The 8323-nt window shown below is 43.9% G+C and overlaps 1 long non-coding RNA gene across 1 annotated transcript; it reads right to left on the minus strand.

Moving 5' to 3' along the window:
- Window positions 1-6292: 6292 nt before the first annotated feature.
- Window positions 6293-7959, minus strand: LOC127475121 (uncharacterized). Its single transcript, XR_007906096.1, has 3 exons — window positions 7897-7959; window positions 7306-7748; window positions 6293-6530 (listed from the first exon to the last, which is right to left on the minus strand). It is a non-coding gene; the product is annotated as an uncharacterized LOC127475121 (long non-coding RNA).
- Window positions 7960-8323: the final 364 nt, after the last annotated feature.

Raw genomic sequence — 8323 nt, forward strand, 5'->3', positions numbered from 1 at the left:
TAATAACTCAAGGAGAAAATACTGCAGAAGCCCCAGTACAGGTTTGTTATTACTGTAGAAGAAAAATCAGTGTTTGGCCAAACCTTTCCATTATCTGATATTGTAAAACCAGTCCTGCCGTGCTGTCTGGGATGTCCAAACCTCAGCACTTGTCCAGATCCATTTCCAGCTATGGACTGTGTGCCTGTGTGTGTGTTCTTCTGCAGATTTATTTTAAATTGCCCTTCCTGAAGTTGTCCAGCATCCTGATTTATAGGATTTTACTAAGCTTCATGTAGCCTTTTCTTTTCTTTACTAAGTATTTTACTTACTTTGTATTTTTCTCAAAAAAAAAGAAAAAAATAGATTTTATTGGACAGGGGTTCACACATAGCTGCATAATGTTTGTCTTATGGATTTTGTATTAAACCACTCTAACACTTTTGTAGACCTGAGGAACTCGGCAAATACTGTGAGGGAAATGCCTTGAGCTTCATCTCATTGCTTTGAACTGAGCACCGTGAACTTTGCCTGGTTACTGAGCTGACACGTGAACAACTCATTTGCAATTCAGAGAGAGAGAGAGAGAGAGAGAGAGAGAGAGAGAGAGAGAGAGAGAGAGAGAGAGAGAGAGAAAGAGGGACCTGATCCTCCTCTTACCAAAACCAAAGGAAATCCTGCTGCTGACTGCAGCAAAACCAGCAGCAAAATCGTAATGACTATTTAAGATGATATTTCACAAGTACAGTAATGTGACAATCATGATGAAGTGGTGGTTTTTCCAGAGGCACTATCTGAATTAATAGGGTCTTTCCAACTAGCTCTCCTTGAAATGGGTTGCAAGAGGTAAAACAAATAAAAAAAAAAGTCTCTAGGATATTTTCCCCGTCATCGGGATTTTTATTCATTTAATAAATAGCTGTGATATTTATAAGTCCTTCCTTTTTTTTCATCATTGTCATCTTCTCCTTCTTTATTGTAGCATGAGTAATCTAATTTTTCTGCATAGCATGTTGCAGTTTGATAGACAGGTCTCTGAGGGAAGCCTTATGTGTCAGCATCAGTGAAAATGACTTCTGAGGTTGGCTCACACCCCCACGCGAGCGTGGAATCCAAATCACCCCAGAGTTACGCAGCCGCCTGCCCCACGCCTCGCTGCTGGATAATGTATTCACTTGCCTCTGGCAAAAAAAAAAGTGAGATCCTCCATTGCATACTGATGTCATGAGGAAGGAGCCATAATTGGGGCTGGTCACGTGTGACAGTCACTGAAAGCTGCTTTTTGCCATCGCTGTAGATAAAGTTCACGTCTCTTGATCCATACCTATAGACAGCATGTACTCCGAGGACAAGGGAGGTTTGGAGAGCCAGAAGTTCAGGCATATATTTCACCAAAAAAGGGAAATGCAAATAGGCTGCAGGCGCCCAGGTCTGTCTTTTTATCAGAAATCCACTGTAGTGGCAGGAGATTTTTATTTGGCTCCATCACTACTTCGGTTTATCAGTAATAATTAATGACTTGTGCAATTGCATTTCCCACTTTAATCAAAGACAGATATTTCAAATCCAGAATTACGGCAAGAAAACATCCACAAATGGGCTGCTCTTTCTTTTTTCCTTTTCACAGGCAGATGCAGAGAGAGAGAGAGACTTTTTGCTTCAGGTGCATATAAAGCTTTACAGTTTCACTTCCAAAAGGAGTCTTTGAGACTGAGCTTCCAAGTTGCATGGCTCATTCCCCCCTCCCAGCAATATACACCTTAAATAATTTGGGTACCAACTATTTGAAATCCTCATGTGAAGTCCACTGAAGGGACAGAAAATTTCCAGTGATCCATCTGTTTCCAATTATGCCCCTAACAACACTCCGTCCCTTTCTTCCTGCTCGTAATAGCTGGAGAAGTTATTAGATCTGCTGGGGCTCTGGATGGTCTGCCACTGATTTCTGTGGACTTGGATCAATGCTCTTTGACTCAGTTTCCCTGTCTGTAAACAAGACCTTTAGTAAGGGCCAGGTCTCTCCAGGGTATGGAAGAGATGCTGAGCACCTGAGACGAGAGCTGCTACCTGGTTATCCCATAACTGCTGCCAGTGACACCAGAGCTGAACCTGCAGATATGAAATACAGCTGTAAATTCTGATTTCGGTGTCGTCCCACCTTCAGGTAAGGAAATGGAGCTCGTTTTGGGACAAACCCACCACATTCAGTGTCCTTAACCTTCAGTCTGGATAGCTGCAAAGAACAGAAGAATTTTATGCATAACATTTTAACTTGGCTTGATATTCTTCCCAGTAGTATGTAAATAAGCTGCCTGATTCAGAGCACTCTATTCCTGACATATAACCCATTGCTCATTTAGCAGATTTAATTTTACAGGCTTTGTGCATTTTTTATGTGACAATGAAGATGTGAGGAGACATGTCTTTATCACAGAAAGCCAACAGCAGAGACTCTTTTTCACAAGAATCCCTTATTGCTGCTTTTTTAGAGCAGGATGATTCTAGTACAGGGTGAGCCATATGTGACATCAGGCATAGTTTTACTTGTAAACTTTATAACTCTTAATCGCTGCTGTATTTCCTGGCACTCTCAAGTAATAATGTCAGTGGATATCAAATCTTAAGTACATAAGACTCAATTATGATCTTGCAGAACACAGAGGCTGCTCAAATCCAGTCCAGACTGTGAACTCACAATCTGCTGTTTACTTAAAGAATATAGAAAGCACTTGACCTCTTCTCAGTGGCATCCATGTGGAAACACTCGACAATAGAGGCCTTCCTTGGTTTTCTTAGGAATCATGTTTCGACATTTTTATCTCCTCTAATTAAGGTCAATGGTCATACACTCCCACTTCTCTCCTCACCCCACTCTTCCAAAATTGCAGGCACTTATCCAGCTCCAGTTACCTTGCATGAAACAAACTGGGCCCAATTTGTGCATATGCAATTTCACGGGGGGGTGAGGGGGAATGAAGAGAGTCACAGAGATTTGAGGCTTTGCTGAACCAAATGCTGTGTCTGAGCTCTTGTGCTCACGTGCTCCTACACCACGAGAAGCAGCAGAGTCTGATAGTCAGCAGCAAACAGGAGGCGGGGGGTAGGATTGCTGCAAATGTAATTCCACTATGAGAATATTTCCTAACCCACAGCACATGTTCCCACCCAGTGGGGAAGGTGTGAGCGAGCTCTGAAGGAGGACGGCGAGAGCGAATCTCATCTCCCTTTGCAACACTGTAAGTGCTAATTGCAGGCGGGGAGGAAGGGTGTAGCTGGTAGACGTCTGGGAGAAAGGCTGGGGAATATGGCACAAAGACTCGTGATGTTGTCGAAGAAACCCAGGAGCGCTTCACATCCCAGCATCCCCGGAAGATTCACTCCGACACTGCTGTGCTCTGACTCAAGCCCTGGCTGCCTCTTCTTGAAAACCCTCATCCTACTCAGCGGGGCACTTCCCAGGAATGCTAATGCCCCAGCCAAGGACACCTCCCAGCCCACCATCAAGGCTGAAAGAACACATCCCACTGAATAAGGGGCATATGGGGACTGGCTTTAGCATTAAAAAATCCTTTTCAGAGCAGTATGCATCCTGCTTAGTAATTATCTTTTTTCTGCTAAAAAGATTATTTCTTTTTGTTAGTATTTATTATTGTGCGTGGTGCTAATAAAACCAAGATTGCAGGTTCAATCCCTGTACAGGCCATTCACGTAAGAGTTGGACTCGATAATCCTTGTGGGTCCCTTCAAACTCAGAATATTCTGTGAAATACAATGCAAGAGCTCTGTGAAATCTATCTGAATTCATCTTCAGCTTTCAGACACTGTGCAACCAACATGCTAACACACATGGCATATAGGAGAACATGGGTTTAAAAATAAGATACCATGTAATATTAAAATAAGCTATGTTAAGTAGGTGGCAGCTATGAATGGTTAACAATGGAAGGAGAGGTTTGTAAAATAAAACTGTGCTTTTAGAAGTCACCTTACATATGTAAAAACAAAATTGGGCCACACAGTGCAGACCTTGGTATTATTCAGGCAATGCACCCTTTCCCTTTAGACTGACTTGCTCTCATTTCTCACACAGAGCAGAGTATCATTTCCAGAAAAGAGCCAATGCTCTCCTTTTTTTTTTTATATTAAAAAAAAAAGAAAAAAAAAAGAGAACAAAACTAACAGAGTTGTGCCCTAAGTGAGATTGTCTTGACCCTTTGCAAAGGCAGGTCTGCAAGCCAGATCCCCAGCGCCTCTGTCAGCACAAGCTTCCAGCATAACTCCTTTGCTCCTGCTGAACTCAGCCATGGGTGCAGGATCAGGGCACCTGTTTTCTGTAGAGAATAACTACCCCAAAACATGATTTTTTTTCCCCTCCTATGCTGTTTTTGTACGTAGCTGAAAATGTCTGTTTGCTTCTAAGGGCAGCCTGAGCTGTTGTGCAGCACCATGGGTTCCTCACCCCAGTGGCATGGGGAGTGTGTTGGTAGTTTCCAGGCACCGGAGAGACGTGTCAGAGCAATCTGACAACCCTGAGAGATGGATTTGTCATGTAAAAGTAGGAAGTTATTAGCTCCCAAAATGTTCTCTTGGCGGCAGCAGGGCAGCCCATGCCGCCACGGTGAAGGCAGGTGCTGGGCCAGCACGGCCCTGCAAAGGGGTTTGTGTTGTCACGTATTGGAGAACAGTGTAATAAAAACCAAGGATTTTTATTCTTGAAAGAGCTCAGACACTCATGCCACAAGGAAGATTATGTTTAATTAAATATTGAACCCTTTTATATATCTGTACCCGGCTCTGAATCACACTCCCTTTCCTTACAACCAGAGGACATTCCCACATCTTCAAAGATTTTACAAATAAGGCTGGTTGAGAGTTTCGTTTCCCCTGGAACTAAAATTGAGCTACTTTGGAGCTGGAAAGTAGCAGCTCTTAAAAATCCCTCTATCAGCAGAGAGGCCAGGAAAGAAAAAATATACAGTATCCCAGAAGTGAGCTACAAGGTGACTTTTTAATAGCAGACAAACTATATTATTATTTAGTACCTGTGCTTTGTTTTTATGTTGGAGGGTGGGTTACACCTCTTCCACTGAGTTCTGTAAGGGACTCTTGCACTTCAGTTACTCCTTGTTTGATTCCTGCAACAACTTTCACAATGTTTTTTTGGGGAAGTTTTCATATTCCTGCCAAAATGTAGTCACTGGGGACTGCTTAGACATCCTCAGACCCCCCCTTAGATTTAAGTTCCATCTTTTTTGCAAGTATGCTGTGAGTTTTCTTCTGTGCTGGGATATGTGTTATCTTGCTCAATTGCATTTAATTTGGTATCAATTTGCATATTCTCGTCCTGGGCTGAATCCGTCAAGATTTTCCCATGACACATTTTGCCTCTGCTGTTCCCGTGACACATGTTCCTTCTGCTGTGGCAAGATCTACTCTGTGGATTCATCTTTTCTTTTGAGAAAAGCGTGCCTGTTTTTCCCAAGTTCAGGCTCTCGCCGTTAGGATTTTTCTGAGCCTTCACAAATCTGCAGTGATGTCAGTTCAGACACAATCTATCTCAGTTCAGCAGGGATGAAACTCGAAATCCTTTCTCACTTCAGTCCCTCAGCTGGCTTGAGCAAAAGGTTGTGGTTTGTGCCGTGTCATCTGGTTTGCTGTTGGGTGTTTTGGGTTTTAAAGCTGTTTCTACGTCCATAAGGCTAAATTTTAAATACCAGTCAAAGATTGGCCACGTTCTTATAGCACTGGGACTCCTTTTCAAGGAACACCTGTGGGTGAGTCACTTGAGCTGTCTGTGCCTCAGTTCTCCAAGTAGAACATGAGAAAATAATATTAATGCCAGTCTAACTTCCTTCAGATACTGCAAGGCTCGGTGCATGACCAGAGGTGATGTTCTCAGGTATTACAGTAATAGGGGTCACAGGAGGTAGATGGAAAAGTAAAGCAGAAGCTAGTTAAGACTTTCTCAGCTGCAAAGGATTAGTGTTCATTTTAAAATCTCTGGCTCTTGACAAATTGGGAGAGTTACGAACGTGCAGCTTAAAAAAAAAAAAAAAAAAGCCAAACCAGCTGAAATAAGGGTGTTAGCAAGTCTGGCAGTGCAGCACAGTGCACCTTATCTCTATCCTGGTGGAAAATCAAAGGCACATTTCCAGCTGTGCCCGTGAGCACTATTTGGTCATTGAACAAAGCAACTGGCACCTCGTATCCAACCTACGGAATGATCACAGCCTGCTTCAGGTGCACAAACAAGTGCAGAAATGAGCTCCATGCACAGAACTCATTGTTATTCAATCAAGCCTTTAATTGTAAATGTTTTAAGCAAGGAATTGCTCTGTTTTATGAAAGTGTGCTCAGCATTATTCCGCCGCAGACATCTGTCATTCAGCAGGCGCCACCCAATAAAAGTGCTTAAAATGTTCTGTTCCTCAATTAAAATATAAACCAGAGCTGTTTAAGGGCTTTTACGAGGTGATTTCTATTTACCTGACAGATTTCCACACTGAAGGAGCACAAAGCAGGATTTCAGTTTCTGATCAGAAGCGATGGCTCTGCAAAATAGTAAAGCTTTAATTTTTACATCTTTTTTTTTAACTTCAGGGATAGTAAAAATCCATGAAGAAGAAAGAAATTCCTATGCCAGAGGAAAACCAGGAAGAATTAGGAAGGGTCATCGCTGATCACACATGCTGTGCTCCCCAAAAGGAGCCAGAATGTTTCATCCCTGGGCTTATATACTGGATGAACTGGGATCCAGGATGAAAATCTGGAGCCTTTGCCAGCACCTGCTAGCCTCTTCTTCCAAATTTCATCTGGCAAAAGCCAGAGAAAAGGATGCTCTACTCTGGTCTGAAACAGCCTCTTAAGAGAAATGAGACTATGGTTAGACAAAATCTCCCATTTTGCCCTGATGAAACACCACATGAATGCTCCCATGGTTGTTCCATTGCAGATGGATATCTCAGCTCCCATCCTGCCTTACTATGGCTCTCAACAAAGACCTTTTTTTTTCCTCCCTCTACCCAAGCAGGAGTAGAACTTATACTGAAAACAACCATTTTCACCAAAAAACCCCTGAGACTTCTAATCCTTGTTCCAGAGCCTCAGAAATTCACCTTCTCTGCTGTGGGAGACGCCAGTTGTCCATGGCACTGTGGCCACTCCAAGCACACTTACTCAGGGTCATTGAAACCAGAGATTCCACCATTAGAGGTGCCACCTTTTGCAGTGCCACTGCTGCTGCAGCAGTAATGATGAAAGGCTTGCTGTGCACCCATGTGTTGCCTCACCAGGATTTCCCTGTTACTCACCTGCAGCTTTACTTACCTCTATCCTGTCCTTCTCTGGTACATCTCCTTGCAGAACCACATTTGGGAAGCCACTGCCAGCTCATGTGGGAAACTGGCAAGCAGGGAAACACTGGCCTGATCCATCTTCAGCTTGAAAGCTGCAGAAAAGGCTTTGCTTTGTGTTGTGCTTTGTACAATGTGCTGATCCATGGTCTCCTGTGCTCCATCCTCTGGCAGGTCATCACTTCAGTGCACCCAGGCAGCATCAGGACAGAGAAGGATGGCAGTGTCAGGATGAGAGGGCTGTACCCTTGCAAGACAAAGCTTTCAACACTGAACCTTAAACCCTCCGGTTTTGCCAGGTAACAATTTTTGCACCAATTTGCCCCATCCCACGTGACCATTAAGCCATTGTGTCATTCTTCATCACACCGGGGTTGCAGCTGGTCTCTGACACTGCAGGAAAGCCAAGGATGGAACCTGTGGGGAGAGAAGGTGGGTGAGTTTGCCCCACTCCCCTCCATAGCTGGGTGCCACCCTGCTCCCTCCTGCAGCTGCTTTTGGGTGTCTGCAGCTCCACAGACCCTCACAGCAAGACAAACTGGGATCCCACACCACACCAACCTACCCCAGGAAACGCAGTCTTCTCCCAGGAGTTTCAAGTATCCAGTGTTCCTCCTGCCATGCCTTGCTGAAGGAACAAAACTGCCTGTGCTGGAGGTAAAAATACTTGCTGATGCTAAACCTCGAGTTGGTGAGTCTCTGCTGAGCTGCATCATCATAGTCTTCTAGAAGAAATGTTAATTCCCTTTTAAAATTAAGGAGAGGAAAAGCAAACAGCAACTAAATCCAAGAACAGGTAGACAACTTAGCTCCGGGATTTTGCACTGCAGGTATCAGGAGGCTTTCTGCCTTGAACCACGTTGCTTGGAAATGCTGGGAAATCTCATGTTAGTCCTTAACTCAGTCTGTTGTGTGTGGATTTCTCCTCTCCAGCAGCAGCATGAGTTAAGGAGGAGGCATTAGCCCTCGCTGCGATACCCCCACTGTCAGTT

This window comes from Manacus candei, unplaced genomic scaffold (genome assembly GCF_025592945.1).
Source record: "Manacus candei isolate 608988 ecotype Guabito, Panama unplaced genomic scaffold, ASM2559294v1 h1tg000046l, whole genome shotgun sequence".
Classification (NCBI taxonomy): domain Eukaryota; kingdom Metazoa; phylum Chordata; class Aves; order Passeriformes; family Pipridae; genus Manacus; species Manacus candei.